Source organism: Pongo abelii, chromosome 7 (genome assembly GCF_028885655.2).
Source record: "Pongo abelii isolate AG06213 chromosome 7, NHGRI_mPonAbe1-v2.0_pri, whole genome shotgun sequence".
NCBI classification, from domain to species: Eukaryota; Metazoa; Chordata; class Mammalia; order Primates; family Hominidae; genus Pongo; species Pongo abelii.
In genome coordinates, this window is record NC_071992.2 from 61,020,126 (window position 1) to 61,039,838 (window position 19,713).

Sequence of the window (19,713 nt, forward strand, 5' to 3'; positions counted from 1 at the left end):
AGAAAATAGCAAAAAAAAAAAAAAAAGCAGAGGTTGCAATCCTAGTCTCGGATAAAACAGACTTTAAACCAACAAAGATCAAAAGAGACAAGGCCATTACAAAATGGTAAAGGGATCAATTCAACAAGAAGAGCTAGCCATCCTAAATATATATGCACTCAATACAGGAGCACCCAGATTCATAAAGCAAGTCCTTAGAGACCTACAAAGAGACTTAGACTCCCACAAAATAATATTGGGAGACTTTAACACCCCACTGTCAGTATTACACAGATCAATGAGACAGAAGATTAACAAAAATATCCACAACTTGAACTCAGCTCTGCAACAAGCAGACCTAATAGACATCTACAGAACTCTCCACCCCAAATCAACAGAATATACATTCTTCTCAGCACCACACCGCACTTATTCTAAAATTGACCACATAATTGGAAGTAAAGCACTCTTCAGCAAATGTAAAAGAACAGAAATCACAACAAACTGTCTCTCAGACCACAGTGCAATCAAATTAGAACTCAGGATTAAGAAACTCACTCAAAACCATACAACTATGTGGAAACTGAACAACTTGCTCTTGAATGACTACTGGGTAAATAACGAAATGAAGGCAGAAATAAAGATGTTCTTTGAAACCAATGAGAACAGGGACACAACATACCAGAATCTCTGAGGCACGTTTAAAGCAGTGTGTAGAGGGAAATTTATAGTACTAAATGCCCACAAAAGAAAGCAGGAAACATCTAAAATTGACGCCATAACATCATAATTAAAAGAACTAGAGAAGCAAGAGCAAACAAATTCAAAACCTAGCAGAAGGTGAGAAATAACTAAGACCAGAGCAGAACTGAAGGAGACAGAGACACAAAAATACCCTTCAAAAAATCAATGAATCTAGGAGGTGGTTTTTTGAAAAAATCAACAAAATTGATAGACCGCCAGGAAGACTAATAAAGAAGAAAAGAGAGAAGAATCAAATAGGCACAATAAAAAATGATAAAGGGGATATCACCACCAATCCCACAGAAATACAAACTAGCATCAGAAAATACTATAAACACGTCTATGCAAATAAACTAGAAAATCTAGAAGAAATGGATACATTCCTCAACATATACACCCTCCCAAGACTAAACCAGGAAGAATTTGAACCTCTGAATAGACCAATAACAGGTTCCGAAATTGAGGCAATAATTAATAGGCTACCAACCAAAAAAAGTCCAGGACAAGATGGATTCACAGCCGAATTCTACCAGAGGTATAAGGAGCAGCTGGTACCATTCCGTCTGAAACTATTCCAATCAATAGAAAAAGAGGGAATCCTCCCTAACTCATTTTATGAGGCCAACATCATCCTGATACCAAAGCCTGGCAGAGACACAACAAAAAATGAAAATTTAGACTAATATCCCTGATGAACATCAATGCAAAAATTCTCAATAAAATACTGGCAAACTGAATCCAGCAGCACATCAAAAAGTTTATCCATCAAGATCAAGTGGGCTTCAGCCCTGGGATGCAAGGCTGGTTCAATGTACACAAATCAATAAATGTAATCCACCACATAAACAGAACCAAAGACAAAAACCACATGATTATCTCAATAGATGCAGAAAAGGCCTTTGACAAAATTCAACAGCCCTTCATCCTAAAACCTCTCAATAAGCTAGATGGAACATATCTCAAAATAACAAGAGCTATTTATGACAAACCCACAGCCAATATCATATTGAATAGGCAAAAGCTGGAAGCATTCCCTTTGAATACTGGCACAAGACAGGGATGCCTCTCTCACCCCTGCTATTCAACATAGTGTTGGAAGTTCTGGCCAGGACAATCAGGCAGGAGAAGGAAATAAAGGGTATTCAATTAGGAAATTAGGAAGTCAAATTGTCCCTGTTTGCAGATTACATGATTGTATATTTAGAAAACCCCATTGTCTCAGCCCAAAATCTCCTTAAGCTGGTAAGCAACTTCAAAAAATTCTCAGGGTACAAAATCAGTGTGCAAAAATCACAAGGATTCCTATATGCCATTAACAGACAAACAGAGAGCCAACTCATGAGTGAACTCCCATTCACAATTGCTACAAAGAGAATAAAATACCTAGGAATCCCACTTACAAGGGATGTGAAGGACCTCTTCAAGGAGAACTACCAACCACTGCTCAACGAAATAAAACAGGACACAAACAAATGGAAGAATATTCCATGCTCATGGATAGGAAGAATCCATATCGTGAAAATGGCCATACTGCCCAAAGTAATTTATTGATTCAATGCCATTCCCATCAAGCTACCAATGACTTTCCTCACAGAATTGGAAAAAAACTACTTTAAAGTTCATATGTAACCAAAAAAGAGCCTGCATTGCCAAGACAATCCAGAGCAAGAAGAACAAACCTGGAGGCATCACGGTACCTGACTTCAAACTATACTACAAGGCTCCAGTAATAAAAACAGCATGGTACTGGTACCAAAACAGATATATAGACCAATGTAACAGAAAAAAGGCTTCAGAAATAACACCACACATCTACAACCATCTGATCTTTGACAAACCTGAGAAAAACAAGAAATGGGGAAAGGATTCCTTATTTAATAAATGGTGCTGGGAAAACTGGCTAGCCATATGTAGAAAGCTGAAACTGGATCCTTTCCTTACACCTTATACAAAAATTAATTCAAGATGGATTAAAGACTTAAATGTTAGACCTAAAACCATAAAAACCCTAATAGAAAACATAGGCAATACCATTCAGGACATAGGCATGGGCAAGGACTTCATGACTAAAACACCAAAAGCAATGGCAACAAAAGCCAAAATTGACAAATGGGATCTAATTAAACAGCTTCTGCACAGCAAAAGAAACTACCATCAGAGTGAACAGGCAACCTACAGAATGGGAGAAAATTTTTGTAATCTACCCATCTGACAAAGGGCTAATATCCAGCATCTACAAAGAACTTAAACAAATTTACAAGAAAAAACAAACAACCCCATCAAAAAGTGGGCAGAGGATATGAACAGACACTTCGGAAAAGAAGACATCTATGCAGCCAACAGACACATGAAAAAAATGCTCATCATCACTGGTCATCAGAGAAATGCAGATCAAAACCACAATGAGATACCATCTCATGCCAGTTAAAATGGTGATCATTAAAAAGTCAGGAAACAACAGGTGCTAAAGAGGACATGGAGAAATAGGAATGCTTTTACACTGTTGGTGGGAGTGTAAATTCGTTCAACCCTTGTGGAAGACAGTGTGGCGATTTCTCAAGGATCTAGAACTAGAATTACAATTTGACCCAGAAATGCCATTACTGGGTATATACCCAAAGGATTATAAATCATGCTATTATAAAGACACATGCACATGTACGTTTATTGCTGCACTATTCACAATAGCAAAGACTTGGAACCAACTCAAATGTCTGTCAATGATAGACTGGATTAAGAAAATGTGGCACATATACAACATGGCATACTATGCAGCCATAAAAAAAGATGAGTTTATATCATGTGCAGGGACATGGATGAAGCTGGAAACCATAATTCTCAGCAAACTATCACATGGACAGAAAAGTGAACACCTCATGCTCTCACTCATAGGTGGGAACTGAACAGCGAGATCACTTGGACACAGAGCGGGAAATATCACACACTGGGACCTGTGTGTGATATTGGGGTGGGGGACTGGGGAAGGGATAGCATTAGGAGAAATACCTAGTGTAAATGATGAGTGGATCGGTGCAGCAAACCAACATGGCACATGTATACCTATGTATCAAAACTGCACATTGTGAACATGTACCCTAGAACTTAAAGTATAGTAATAGTAAAATACATTAGCAGAGACAGTGTGAGGGGAAGATGGCAGAGTAGGGAGTACTAGAAATCTGTTTTCCCACCTAGAAAACAACTATGCTGGCAGAATCTTCCTGATGTAAATATATGGAAACTATGGAGTCTATTCAAGGCTTGCAACATTCAGAGAAAGGTATGAACTACAGTTAATTCTGGTCAATTCTAGCTTAACACACAGTAGCAGCTACCCACCTCCCCACAACCAGCCACCTGGAAGACAACCTTGCACCTGTGCCTGGAGCAACTTGCACACAGCTTGCAGGAGCCAGGTTTACCCTGTCTTTCAAACAAATATCAGGGATCTGTGCTCTAATCACTGATTGTTAGTTCTGAACATAGACATACAAACAAAGAAGTAAGAGTTGTTGCATCTCCACTGTGTTATTGCAAGCTCCTCCTTCAGCTGATGTGACTTCCAGGGGACTTAAAGGGTCAGCACCTTTCCTTCCCTTTCATTTTTCTCTGTTTTTCATTTGGAGAGCCACTCATTAAAGACTAGGGCATTCAAAACCAACTGCATTTACAGGAAAAATTAGAAAGTAATCATCCATGCTCAGCGAAGGGTACAAGCTCAGAAAAAACTTCAGGAGACCTTAAGTTTATACCCCAGGCTGATCTTTGGGACAGAACTTACAATAACAACAACAACAATAATAAAAATAACAAAAAACAGCAAACAAAAAGAATTCTGAATTTGACTATACATTTACCTTACCAGTGAATTTCATATTTTTATGATTTTATGTTACAAACTAGCATTCTTTCATTTCATTTGCTTGAAAAATTCTTCCTAGCATTTCTTATAAGGCAGGTCTAAAACTTGCTCAGCTTTTTTTTTTGATCTGAGAAAGTATCTCTCTTTTATTTCTGGACAACTTTGCCAGTTAAAGTATTCTCCTTTGGCAAATTTTTTCTTTCATAATTTTGAATATATCTTCCCATTCTCTCCTGATCTGCAAGAGAAATCTGATGATAACCTTACAGTTTCCACCGTATGTGGCAAGTCACTTCTATCTTGCTGCATTCAAAATTCTCTGAGTTTTGACAGTTTGATTATAATGTATCATGGTGAAGCCTTCTTTAGGTAAAAACTATTTGGGAACTTCTGAGCTTCATGGACTTTAGATGTTTATTTCTCTTCCAAGATTTGGGAAGTTTCCAATCATTAATTCTTTGAATAGGTGTATTTCCCTTTCTCTCTTTTCTCCTTCTAAAACTCCTGTAATGTGTATATTTGTTCGCTTAATGGTGGACCATGAGTCCTGCAGCGTTTCTTTAATCTTTTTCATTCTTTTTTTGCTTTGTTCTCCTCAGATTGAATAATTTCAAAAGCCTTGTCTTTGAGTTCATCAATTCTTTCTTCTGATTGATCTCATCTGCTCTTGAAGTTCTCTGTTGCATTTTTTTTCATTTTATTTATTGTATTCTTTAGCTCCAGGATTTCTGTTTGGCCATCTATGATTTCTATCTCTTTGTTGAACTTCCTATTTTATGTATTATTCCTATTTTCTGATTGTATTATTTCCTATTTTCTGTATTATTATTTCTATGTATTATTGTTCTGTATTATTATTTCTATATTATTATTATTACTATGTATTATTTCCTATTTTCTGATTTTTGTTGAGGTGACTATGTTATCTTGTATCTCACTGAACTACCTTAAAATAATTATTTTGAATCCACTTTCAAACAATTCTTAGATCTCCATTTTCAGGTGGTTAGTAACTGGACAATTATTTTGTTCCCCTTGGTGGTGTCAGGTTTCTTTGCTTTTTCATGTTTCTTGTGGCCTTGCATAGATGTCTGCACATTTGAGAGAGCAGTAAACATTTCCAGACTTTATGGACTGGCTTCAGTGGGGAAAGCCTTTCACTTGCAAGTGTGTGTGAGGGGGCTGGCTAGTGGGGTGCAGTGGCTGCAGTTACGGGGAGGGTGCTGTGGTGTAGTCTCCATGTAGCTCTGTCAACTGAGGTCACCATCTGTGAAGACCGTGGGAAACCTTGGTGGCCTAGTCTATGGGAGTCTGCAGTGGCAGTAAGGGTTATTGGGGAGCTTTGCCTGATACTCAAATTTTGCCATAATTTGGCCCAATGTTATCCTGTAGAAAAATAATATAAGCAACATATGTAATTTAAAATTTTCTAGTGTATATATTTTAAAAACAGTAGAAAGGGACAGATGAAGTTAATTCTACTCACCTATTTTATTGAAAATATCTTGTAATGTATAATCAATATAAGGACATAATGTAATATTTTAGTTTTTAAAATTAAGTGTCCAAAATCTGGTGTGTATTTTACATTTACAGAAAATTTCTATTTAGACTAGCCATATTTCAAGTGCCGAATAGCCACATATAGCTAATGGCTACTGTATTAGAAAGCACAGACTAGTCCTACTCTATTGTGGTCCCTTAAATTTCTGTCAACCACATCTCTCATTCTTCCCTGAAAACACTCTGCTATTGTCTGAATGTCTAATGTCCCCCCAAAATTTATATGGTAAAATCCTAATGCCCAAGATGATGGTATTAGGAGGTGAGGCCTTTAGAAGATGTTAGATAATGGGGGCTCCACCCTCATGACAGGTATTAGTACGCTTATAAGAGATACCCCAGAGAGCTAGGTAGCCCCTTTTACCATGTAAGGACACAGCAAGAAAGGTGTCAGCTATGAGCCAGGAAATGGGTTTTTAGCAGACACTGTATCTGCTGGTGACTTGATCTTGGACCAGTATCTAGAACACCTAGTTTATATTTTGTTATAGAAACTTGAAAAAACTAAGACACACTCCAAGATCATCTGCCTCATATTTTTATGGGCAGTGTTTCCTTTTCTTGGAAACTCCTTCCCTTGTCTCAATCCTTTAAATCTTGCCTACCTTCCAGTATCATCACAAATGTAAGAAAAAACTCTTTGACCCAGATGAACGGAGTTCATTCACTTATCTTCTGCCACAGATTATCATAATTTACACATATATTTTATTCCTTTTTATTACCTTCTCGAGAAAAATTATTAAGGTTTATTTATTTCTTCTCAAGCCTAATATGTTGCCTTTTGTATATAGTGATTACTCAATAAACATTTGTCGTTTTAAAGTGGATTGTGTTGAATTCACTGCAAAGGAAGGGAAACTATTGAAAAGCAATTGATAGTAAGTAAAACATCTGCCAAACCAATGTGTTTTCTACCTACAGGGAAACCAGAGGGCTGTCTTAGTCACTCTATAGCCTAAACAACAGTTAATTTTATGGAAATGGTTCACATTGTGTGGTAATTCAATAGAGTCCTCATCTTTAAGTTGATGATTATATTTTATGAGCTATTATTACTTTAAGACTGTGAAAAACTCTCCCTCTCCATTTTGTATATTGTCTACTAAGCTAGAATATTGTCAATTATTAGAAAACTGTCATTTAATATAAGGCACTGAAGATTGTTCAATGTGTTGGTGACACACACAAAAAAAGCCTTTGTCTTAAGTATAGGCAGAGATATGGAAGGAGAATAAATGAATTAAAGGTGGAGTGTTTTTTCTTTCCTAAGGTTCATTACTCTAGATGGACAAGGAGGAGGCCAGGGAGACACCTACTATAGTAGAAATGTAGGAAGAGTTATTTTTTACACATATAATGTGATCTATATTGCACCATTGATATTGAGCCATGGAAAAAGGAGGGAATCAGGAACAGAACAAGTTAGGCCAGAGGCATTGGTTAAGGAAGAGGCCATAAACCAAGCCAGAAGCAGAAACACTCCATTTGCTTCAAGTGTTACTTGGTAGTCAACTCAGTTAGTTTGATGGTCAGAGGTGTGTTTAATAATGATGGTGCAGTTGCATTGGTTAGGCGTTAAGGATCCTATAGGGAGATTTCCCTCAAAGGCTGTAAACGAAGTGAGGCTTTTTGTAAAAGGGTGGTGTGTTTAGTTATAGGCCCTTCAATAGGAGGGCCTTGGGGCTTGAAGCATTGTAGGGAGTTGTAATAGGTTTGAAATAATTTGTTAGCCTGTTTGGCCCTGGAAATGGGATAATTACTGACCAGGGTGTCAGCTCTTTCAAAAAAGGAAGCTCCTTTTTGAAGTTTATAAATTAGGGTTGTGCTTCCTGTTAAAAGGTCATAAATGGGGTACCAGAAGGGCTGTGTAAGCTGAGGAAGACAGTGATAAGCACATCCAGCATTCCATAACAAAGGAAGAGTTACCCTGCAGCGAGAGGGATTGTATAAGGTTTATAGAGCATTCTAGTTTGGGAGCAGTGAGGATTGGTTGTATTGGTGAGGTGGATGTACTTAACGAATTTATACTGAAAAAAACACAAGCAAAAAAAGAAAAAGGCTATTTGGATAGGAGTAAAGTCCTGGAAAATTCCTTGAAGCCATAGGTCAAATAGAGCAGTAAGGAGCTGATCAGGATATATAATGGGAGTTTCATAAGGGTACTACTGAAGGTCTGTAACAAGGTTGGTTAAGAAGCGATGAAAGTTTGGGAAACAAAGAGATATAAGTGGCTTATGTGGATTTCTCTTCCTTTTCCCCCAGGATAAGGTCCCTCCCATTTAGGTGTGGGGGAAGAATTGGGGGTAGTACTGGAATCTTTTATCAGAACCCAATCTCCTGACTGTAGGAAGGGATTAGAGGAGTTGGCGATGGGTTGTGGCAGGTATTTGTCAGCATATACCCATATGAAATGGTGTATGGTATGTAGAAGAGGGGAAACGAGAGGAGTTGGTAGAGGTGGCGTTTGACCCTGAGGTGGAACAAAGGGGGCGAGTGGTCTTCCATACATGAGTTCAAAGGGGCTGAGCATTAAGGGTTTACGTGGGAGCGCCCATATTTTTAGGAAGGCCAAAGGTAAAAGTGTAACCCAGTCTTTATGTGTTTGGAGTGAGTACTTGGTGAGGGTGTTTTTTAGAATGCCATTCATGTTTTTCAACCTTTCCTGAAGATTGAGGTCGATGAGGGATGTGTAGCTTCCAGGTGATTTGTAGGGCTTGTGAAAGTACTTGAGTAATTCGAGAGATTAATTCAGGACCATTGTTGAATTGAAAAGAAAGAGGCACCTTGAACCTGGGTATGATTTCTGTTATTAATTTGGAGGTGACAGTAGAAGGCTGTTTTTGGTTGTGGGAAAAGCCTTGACCCATCCTGAAAAGGTATTGACCAGAACTAGAAGAAATCAAACCTTTTTAATCGGGGGCATATGGGTAAAATCAGTTTTGCAATCCTGTCCTGGAAGGTGTCCCCTGGCTTGATGGGTTGGGAAAGAAGGGGTCTAGTGTTGGAGTGGGGTGAAGCTTTTTGGCAAACAGAACATTGATGGGAAATGGCTTTTAGCTGTTCCTTTATATCTGGGGTTATGTGTATACGGGAACTTAAGAAATGTTGTAGAGGGGAATGGCTAGTGTGGAAGAGGTTGTGAATGTCCTGTAAAAGAGTTATTTTTTTCAGGGTCAGGTAGGATTAATTTGTTTTGTATGAACCAGTATGGGGCTTTGAATTGTGCCCCCACTGTGACTAGTTGTTGTATTTGGTGTTCTGGATAAAAAGAGTGGATATGTTGCATGAGGGGAAATAGGTATTGGGGGATTGGACGATTGGTTGAGGTGTGTTTTGCCCAATATTCAGCCTCATGGTTTCCTACCAAAATGTGACTATAGGTTGATGTCCTTTGCAATGGATAACTGCAACCTTTTCTGGAAGTAAAGCTGCCTTTAGTAAATAATGGATTAGTTTTCCATTAATGATAGGAGTTCCCTTAGCTGTGAGATAGCCTTGCTTTCTCCAAATTTGGGCACTGGAATGGATGATGTTATAGGCATATTTAGAATTGGTGTATACATTAATTTGTATGGTTTTTTTTTTTTTACTAGGTATAGTGCTCTTATTAGGGCAACTAATTCTGCTTGTTGGGGGGATGTGCCCAAAGGCAAGGGGGCAGGCTCTATGACTTTTCTAGGTGAGAGTAAGTGACTATCATCATGATGTCCCTCAATAATGGCATACCCGGCTTGGATGGGAGGGTTTTTTGATGTGCTGCCATCTATAAACAATCTGGGGCTCGCTTTATGTGAGTGGAAGTAAGGTGGTGAAACATGGTGAGAGAACTTTTAATTTAATCAGAGCAGAAGTGTTTTTCAGGGTCCAAAATTGGTGTTGAAGGCAGAAGAATGGAGGGAGTGGTGGGGAGCATCTATGAAGAGAGATAAAGGATTGAATGTAGGGTTTGCATGTGAGAGGATGAGATGATGATGAGCACCTTATGGCTGAGCATATCTTGCAGATTGTGAGAAGAAAATACCTGAAGGGGTTCACAGAATGTGAGTTTTTATGCCTCAGGGATAATCAGAGTGGCTGTGGCCAAAATTTTTAAGCAAAGGGGCCAGATTTTGTAAATGGGGTCTAGTTGTTTTAAAAAATATGCCACCAGTTGGATGGAATCTCCCATGGGTTGGGCTAATAGTCCAAGGGCCTAATTATGAGAAGTGTGTAAATATAGATGAAAGGGTCTCAGGGGGTTTGGAAGGCCTAAATTAGGAGCCTGTAATAAGGCATGTTTTAGGTGAGAGAAAGCATGGTAAAAGCCTGGAGTGGGAGTGAGTGGTTGGTTAAGAGTTTCGTTTGTGTGTTCATAATGAGGTTTAGCGATAATGACAAAATTTGCTATCCATAATCGCAAATATCTCACTAATTTGAGGAAAGAAAGTAAGTCCCTTTTGATCTAGGAAAAGGAATTTGTTGAGCACTTTGCTTTCATGCTGGCGGAATTTCTCAAATATTTGGAGTTATGATTAATCCTAGGTATGTGACTTTTGGAGAGGTTAATTGGGCCTTCCTTTTGGACACCTGGTACCCACATTCAGCCAAAAAATTTAAAAGCCTGGTGGTATGTTGAACACAATGTGGCAGTGTTTTGTATGGGGTTTTTTGTATGCTCTTCATGCCAACAACAAAATTGATGAATGCTCTAGTGGGACTTGATATTTGGTTAATACCAATAGGCTTACCCCAGTATCCAAAAGAAATAATCTTATCAGATACTATCTCAATTACACTGGGTTCCATGGACTCACTGGACATGGGGGCAAAGGATCCTGGGCACCCTCAGTCTTCCATTGTTAGTGCCAGCAGTGAAGAGATTTCTTCCTGTGATGGTCGGGGGGGGCCTCATTATGGGCCACACCAAATGGGGAGGGTGTCCCCCTTGTGGGCAGTCCATTTTCCAGTGTCCCCAAAGACCACAAGTTGGACATGGCTTGGTGAGGGGCCAGGGGTTAGGACAAGCTTATGTTTCCAGGGTTGCCACATTGGAAACAGATTTCCAGAGAGGTGAGGAAGTTTCCGTTTGGGTTATTGGGAGGCTTTTGTATAACTGACTTTTGGACAGCAGAGGTGAGGATCTGGTGTTTTAGACAGAGATGTTTGTCTTTTTGAATTTTTTGTTCCTCATCTCTGTTGTTAAAGACACGGAAGGCTGCATTTAGGAGGTCCCACTGAAATGTTTGGGGACCCTTCTCTAATTTTTATAGTTTTTTCTGGATGTCTAGGGCAGAATGGGAAATAAATTGGAGGTGGAGAAAAGTTTGCTCTTCTCTAGATTCTGGGTCCAGATTGGTATATTTTAGCATAGCTTCAGTGAGTCATGATAAAAGGGCAGGATTCTTCTGGGGCTCCACTGTACTTTCTCTAAGTTTCTCATAATTAACTGCCTTATGGGCATTTTTGTCCATGGCCACGAGGAGAGAGGTAATTGTGTGGTCTCTTTGCCTGATGCCATTGTCTCCCTGTGGGTAAGCCCAATCTGGGTCTCTATGGGAGACTGCATCATCAGCCACTGTATTTTGCTTAGGGGCTTGGTTATGGAGTTCATTTCTGTGGGCTTCAGCTGAATGCCAGATGTGCTCTTTTTCATCAAGAGTGTGGGTGGAGATTAGAATTATATAAATGTCATGCAAAGTTAAAGGATTGGGTTATGTGTAGGAATTCCCTGAGATAATGAGAGAGATTTTCAGAGAAAGATCCCAGATACTGTTTGATCTGTGACAAATCAGGCATGGAGAAAGGGACATGAATGCGAGCAATGCCTTCAACCCCAGCCACTTCCTGGAGAGGAAGAATGGCGGAGGTGGTTTGACTGATTGGAGTAGTTTTTGAACAGATAACAGGTGGAGAAGGAGGAGAAGCAGGGTTTGGGGCTGAAGGCTTGGGGACAAGAGGGGCCACTGGGGTGGAGGGTTCAGATGGGTAAGGAGTGGATGCAGGGGGATGAGAATACAGAGGGGGTTCATCTGCAGGGTCAAAAGGGGGTGTCGGAGGAAGAGGTTTTGGAGGAAGGGGTTTTGGAGGAAGGCATTACAGAGGAAGGAGTTTTGGAGGAAAGAGACACCCAGGGAGGGTTTTCAGTAAGGATTTCAAGAGGGGTGCAAGCTTGACATAGGGAGGGTTGGGATCTAAGGTAGAAGAAAGTCTGAATGTAGAGAACCTCTTGCCATTCACCATTCCTGGTTATAAAGTTGTCAAGGTCCCTGAGAATTTGAAAGTCAAAGGTTCCATTTTGGGGCCATTGGCTGTTATTATCTAATTTGTATTGGGGCCAGGCAGTGTTGCAATAAAAGACTAAATGCTTTGGTTTTATGCTTCCCCATAAGCCAAGTTTGGTGAGGTTGTGAAGGGGACAGCCCAGTGGAGAGGACATAGGAATGCAGGATTGTTTGGCACCCATGTAGACTGGTGAGAAGAGGCCAAGGATGTCTGTTTTGGTCCTAGGTGTCCCCAGACAAAACACAGAGACCCAGAATCCTCTTTCTTGAGAGGACGGTCAAGCTGATAAGACAATGGGCATCCCCAAGATTTCTTCTAGCTTAGTCCCACTGGTCCTCCAAGGACTGGGACAGCTGAACTGATTTTCCCAGGTACCGTGACAAAGCCAGGGGAGGGAAGCTCTTACCAGTCAGCTGGATTAGTGTCCAATGTTGGATGTTCCAGCTGGAATCAGCAAAGGGCCTCTTGGACTGGAACCACATGAGGGAGGGATGGAGGAAGGGAGGGAGAGAGAAATAGAGAGAAGAAAGGGGGAGAGAGTGAAATACTTTTTGTGGGCAGTCAGAGGTGGATTCCTGAGACCTGAGGGTTTTGAGGGCTCACTGGAGAGTAGCCCTGGCCCAAGCCTCAGAGTCCCCTTCAGGTTAGTTGTCCTTCTCATGCAAATCACTTGAAAAGTAAAGTGAGAGGCAAGACGGTGTGGGTGGCCAGTGACTCTCAGGATCCAGCAGGATGACAATGCTGTCCATTGTTTCCTGGGTTGCAAGAGAGCCTCTACCCCAAATCCCAGGTTTCAGCACCAAATAAAAGAGTTAAAGAAAGAGGAAAGAAATGCAGCTTAAGATTATTTAAGGGTTCAGGGAGAGAGAACTTACCACAGGCTTGGAATGTTTCCGTGTCGGGGGAGAAGTTTATTGCAAGGTTGGAATATCTCTGGTTGGAGGGGAGGTTATCTTGGGGCTTGCATGTCTCTGGATGGGGAGGGGTTTATCTTATGGTTGGAATGTTGTTTCTGGTCAGAGATGTCATTTGTGGCTTATGGTCATGCTGACCTTAGACATTAGGCTGATGCCATTGGATTTAGGCGGTTTTTGATCAAGGTGAACTTTTAAATGCCAGTTCCTGTCCAAGATGGCTATATTCCTGCTCTGTCAACTAGACTTTCTCCTTCTGAGTTCCATCTTTTGCCCTCTGCTTTTTTCTGTCTTCTGTGAGGCTGTGAAAAGCACCAATCTTCCTGCCATGTAGGCATCCCAGAGCTGAGGATGACCTAATTTCCTTCCGCAGTCAAAGAACATGACAAATTACCTTATACTAAAGAACGATTTACTAAGAATCTCTAAATTATTACTTTTCATAGGTATTTGCACTGTATTCACAGAAATGAAACCCTTGTGGATCTCTGACCTACCCTGAGTGACATTCTTTAAATTCTCCTATTGTATTGCAGGCGAGAACAAAATTTCTTTTCTTTTACCCTACTAGGTTCTGTGGCTGGGGACCTATAAATTAAATTGACAAAAGATTATGCCTCAGCCTTCTGAGTAGCTGGGATTACAGGCATGTGCCACCACACCTGGCTAATTTTTGTATTTTTAGTAGAGGCGAGGTTTTACCATGTTGCCCAGGCTGGTCTCGAACTCCTGGACTCAAACGTTCTGCCCCCTCTTGGGCTCCCAAAGTGCTGGGATTACAGGTGTGAGCCACTGTGCCTGGCCCAATTTGCTTTTCTTATAAGCAAAATGGTTATATCAAGTCTGCATGATATTCCCAAGGGCAAAAGTATGCACACCAAAGGTTAAAACATTAAATAATTTTATAAATTCAAGATATTACTATTACAATAAAGATAATCATAAAATATAGAACTATAATAAAATACCAGGAAATTTTTAGCTCATTTTCCTTTCAGCACTGAGCATATTTTTAACCTTTTCTAAACATTATCAGTCATGTTCCTATTTTTGAAGAACTCAGAGGGGCAGATGTGTAATTACAGTTACATTCTGAGTCCTTCATGCATAAACAGCAGCTTCAAAAACCAGAATCTTATAATTAAGGAATAGTCCTTAGCCACAACTCATAGAAAAGTGGGATTGGGACCAAGCAAAGTACCAAGGGATCAAATCTTCATTGAAAAAGTGAAAGAGCAACACCCACATGTATCTTTATTTTCATTGGTACATTCATTTCTGAATTTTCCATTCACATATTGTACTGAACACTCCCGACACAAAGTTGCCATAGGTAGAGGAGAGAAATTCACATGGGAAAGAGCCCTCATACAAATTAAGACGTATCTAGTCATTGGGAATGGAGTCCCTCCACTCCATTTCCACCACCATCCCAAGCGTCACCACTGGGTGACCTATTAACTCCACTTTCTCTTTAAAAAAAAATAAAAAGGGTCTCACTATGTTGCCCAGGCTGGTCTTGAACTCCTGGCCTCAAACAATTCTGCTTCAGCCTCCCAGAGTGCTGGGATTACAGGCATGAGTTACCATGCCTAGCCTCTGCCACTTTCTTTACTGTTTTTGTTAATAGGATCCATGAATGCTATAGTGAAAAACACAAGAAAGACACCACACTGGTTAAAAATAAGGCACAAAATTACCTAACTGAATAAAATTCAATGTTTGATCATAATAGAGTCTGTGTCTTAAAAATGAAATCATAGTTTTCTAAATATTCAAAAGAACTTACAAATTCTATCAAACTTACAGATGTTTATTGAACTATTTCCTCTTGTTAGACTGAAATTCTTCACGTCACATTGATTAATGAATGCTTTCATTTATATAACCAGTATCTATCCAGTGAGGCTGTGAGCAAGTCACCATGTTAGGCTCAGGATGGGGCTTGGGTTTTGGGGGTTGGGGAGAGAATTGCTCGGAAACTTTACAATCTGATGGATGCTAGTGATTTATTAAGATCTTGATTATGATGTTATCAAAATCTACCTACATTTTTTAAAAATTCCATATCACCTAAGGGACCTCAGGAAACCAAAGACATGCATACTATGGATCCTCCATATTTCCTAATTCTTTTTTTCCCTTTGGATAAAGCTGTCTATAAAGAAAGATCTTATTTGCCGCTGTTTAATTTCAGAAAGGGTTGGAGATGGCAGCAAAGGGTCTCCAGCTATGGGTTGAAAAAAGGAGAACAGCACAAATGCAGTAAAAAAAAAAAATCCTACATCTGTCCCTGAAAAAAACTGAGTATTCCTGTAGGAAATAACTCTGCCATTCAAATGCTTTGCTAAATATGGTCAGGTAGCAAAGCCTAGGCATTAAATTAGTAGGGCAGGTTTGTTGATTATTAATGGTTAAAATTCAGAAAGACATAGTGTCCTCTAGGAAGGCCCCATCTAGCCCTTGCTCATGTATCACCCTACTTTTCATCTAGGCTTTATGTGTATTGTAAAAAATCATTCCAGTTACCACTTCCCTGGTACCTTAGTAGTGCGGAGAAAATCTCCCTGCATGGAGGAGCAGCAGCAGAGGGGTGGGGTAGGTGGGGAGAACCACTTTGAGGACCGTTTTGGGGACTTACCATGGACAAAACAGATCCTTTGCAGGTCAAGGAAAATAAATGGTGTTGGAGATGGGAAAAGATAGACACATGAGGAAACATTAGAAAGATTCTCTGCTTTTATTTGAATTCATGGTTTCTTATTGCTTCTAAATCCAGAATGAGTTTTTGTAGGCTAGCTGGCTCTTCAGTTCTCCAATAATAAAAGTGAGATGGAATACTAGCCAGTTTAATCATTGATTTTAATGAATATTCATTGTACACCTGCTATGTGCCAGGCTCTTCCAGGAGCTGGGAAACAGTGGTGAAGGTGAACAAAACAAAAAGCTCCTCTTCTGGGGTGGGGTGGGAGGATAAATATTCAAATAGCCAGCATCCTGATCATCTCAGTATGCCCTCAACTGATGTAGTCAACATTTTACTTGTTGGTGTGTTCTTGGCCTCCCATCCAAATACTCTGCTTACATAAGACATGACAATAGGCCACTTATTCTCAACTCCCAGGACACTTAGTCTCAGCCATGCTCTACTTGTTCTTCTTAATCACCCTCATGGTCTTGCTTTCTGTCTCATTCACTCCTATATATTGTCTGCAACCGAAGCACAGCAATGAGCAGTTATTAGGATTTAACCAGGATCTGAGGCCTGAGATTCTACCCCCGCTCCGCGCCTTTTCATTTTCATAGACTTCCTGGCTCAACCATACCCCTTGCTTTGCCCAAGCTTTGCTATAAGCCCTCAGCTCTTACACATGCCTCTCCCAGTGTTGACTTGTATATGCACTGTTCTGCACCTGCTCTCACAACTGACCAATAGGTGACTCACAGCACACGTACCTGTGCTGAGAAATGTCAGTATCTGTCTTCCTCTTTGCCTGCAAGCCTCAGTAGGAGTGATGCCCATCCACCACGCTCCAAAACATCTCAGCCCTATTAAAATCATTCTCATGTGAACAACTGCCCTCTTTAAAAACCTGAATAATAATAAATTATTAGATTGGAGCTAAACACCTTAGGAATGGTGAAGGAGTAGCAGACAAAGCCCCTAACCCCTATACTTGGGCATGGACTAGCTGGACCAAGCTTGAGATTATACCTTGAGCTGGAACATTTGTGAAGCACTGTCCCATCACACCTCTAATTTGTTAATACCATCTGCAGATATCATTTAGGCATCATATATTATTCTAAGAATTATTACTACTTGCATGTAAGGTAATTTTACCCTAAGATAAAAGTAAATAGTTGACAGTGGTTGATGAGCAGCCCTAGGTAGTGCTCTCTAACACATAAGACCAGAGAGGCAAATATTTCCTGCCTAGCAACCCCTCCCTTTTATGGACAGGTATTGTGACTTGTCTTGGGTTTCACTTCCTACTCCCTTCCTTCTCTTCCCCACTCAATAATTTAGGACCTTTACCAGTCTGCAAGAGAGTTTGAGGGGAAAACACTGTCCTAAAGGCTATAAATAAAATCAAAGGCATGGTGTCTGGGGAGATTCTGTATCCCACAGAGAATCAGATCTTCCAGGTACTTTGATCTGCTGGGACGATCAGATTCATGAAGTAGACAAAAAGTCATGTAAAGCCACATAACAAATGCAAATTGAAACTAAACCCCCAGTATGACTATAAATTCTAGAGAGACTTGGAATAGAGATGTAATACACAGGTGACAGTAAAAGAAGGCTTGCTGGAAACAGAATCATCTCAGGATTATGGGTATGGTGCCTCTTGGCAGTTTGTACCAGCACAGCTGCCAGAAAAGAGGAAAACTGGCCAGGGATGCTAGGGAAAAAAAAACCCAATGTCTGTGACAAGCTGTCAGACAGTCATTAGCATTCCCCTGACCACAGAGGAGCTCAGATTTGAAGGTCTCACCTGATCAGACACACTTTCTGGGTAGTGAAGTATTGAGCCAATCCTTGGAATAAAATGCCTGTAAGTCTCCTTGGAAATACACTGCCATTTGGAACATATTCATTTCCTGCTTGTGGGCATATCCCCTCTGGGTCCATTTTCTTTCTAAATCTCAACTATTAAAATGGAAATAAATGATTTGCTATATCTAAGGTGGAACTAACATCTGATCTATGTTCTGTCTTCCAAACTGAGTAATAAAGGTATTGGTAGGTCTGATGTAATATATAGTACTTAAGTTGACTTAATACATATCTGAATAAGAAACTACTGTAATTCTAAAACAGATAGTTTAAATAGGATTGATCATTTTTTCCTTTTGATAAATTTACCTACTTGTGTATTATGCATATGTTTTAAATGCATTTTCTTTTTATTCAAAGAAATCCCACTTTTTTCTGCTTGTCCGCATTTTAGAAAGCTTATTCTTCTTATTGCATATTAATGTTAACAAATATATACTCAGATTTCCTAAAGGAGGTCACTGGAAACCTGTCCGAGGTCTCTACTTGTTGCAGTATCAAAAATAAATGCTGAGTTTACCTAAAATAAGTTGCATCTATGAAACAGCATGATCCAAGGATCAGAACACCTGCCCCATCCTTAGAATCTCAGGAGTCGGTAATTAATTCTCCAACTCATCTTGGGTGTATATCCTTAGGATTTGCTTGGATAACAAAGGGTTTGTGAAGAAACCTGCTGAGTGAACAGCATTATTGGAGGTGTTGGTTCCTTATTCAGCTAATAGCATGGTTTCTAAGGGGTTACACCAAAACCCCAAAAGCTGTAAGAAGAGTCGAATTAGTGGCTATAAGACTGTGATTGCTGGGGTGTGTATATCCTTGGGCTCAAAGTCCTAGAGGATTGTAACATAGCAATTCTATCCCGAACAGATGTAGGTTTCTGAAAACACCCAGTGAAGTACTACTTGAGGCTGAAGAACTTAAAACCATAGACAAAGAAATAGAAAACACTTGGCAGACTCCTGCTATATGTAAACTTTAAATCTCTTACATTTTAAGGTTTACTAAAATACAACAATAAAGACAGAACCCAAAATAGAAATTATGTTCATATTATTTTACTCATTTTACATAAATAATGAGTGATTTATAGTTAATTTCCATTTTTCATTCTAATTGGCTAGAAATTTAACTGGCAATCCCTCCATCATTTCAGTAAGAGGTATCTAATTTAGTTTCATTTAAAAATGTCATGGCTCAAGGCTTTCATCAGAAATCATACGTTGTCCCCCTTCCAGCTCCTTCTGTCCTTAGTCATGCCATTATCTTCCTCATGGCTGCAAGATAGCTACTGCATCTGTCAGCATCAAGACCACTCACAAAGCAGGAATTAGGAGAAAGAGCATAGGGGAATAGTAATATTCTTTTCTGAGGCTTTGTTCCCTTTTGTGGAAGGAAAGCCTCTAGATCCCTATTCACCTGCATCTCATTGGTGTCACATCTGCCTCTTGGCCAAAGAGGGGTCTAGGAAGTTAAGTCTTTTGGACTGATGAAATTTTTGCCCTAAACAAATAAGTATTTTGTTATTTCAGAAGAGGAAGAAAATGGAATCCCATAGATAACTAGCCATATTTGCTGCAAATCTTTTTCTGAATTTGTAACTCTGAGGTTGTTGACACCTGTCACCTACTTCCCAGCATCCCAGCTCTTCAGTACTTCTCTTTGCTTATATATCCTTGCATGCTTTGGTTCTTAGGCCTTAGGTTGGTTACTTTCCATTATCTTATTTTGTTTTTTCAGTATTCCATTGCACATATCTCTATTCCTTTCCTACCAACTTTCTCTGCCTCCTTTTGTCTATGCATAATTTGTTGTTTTTTTTTTCT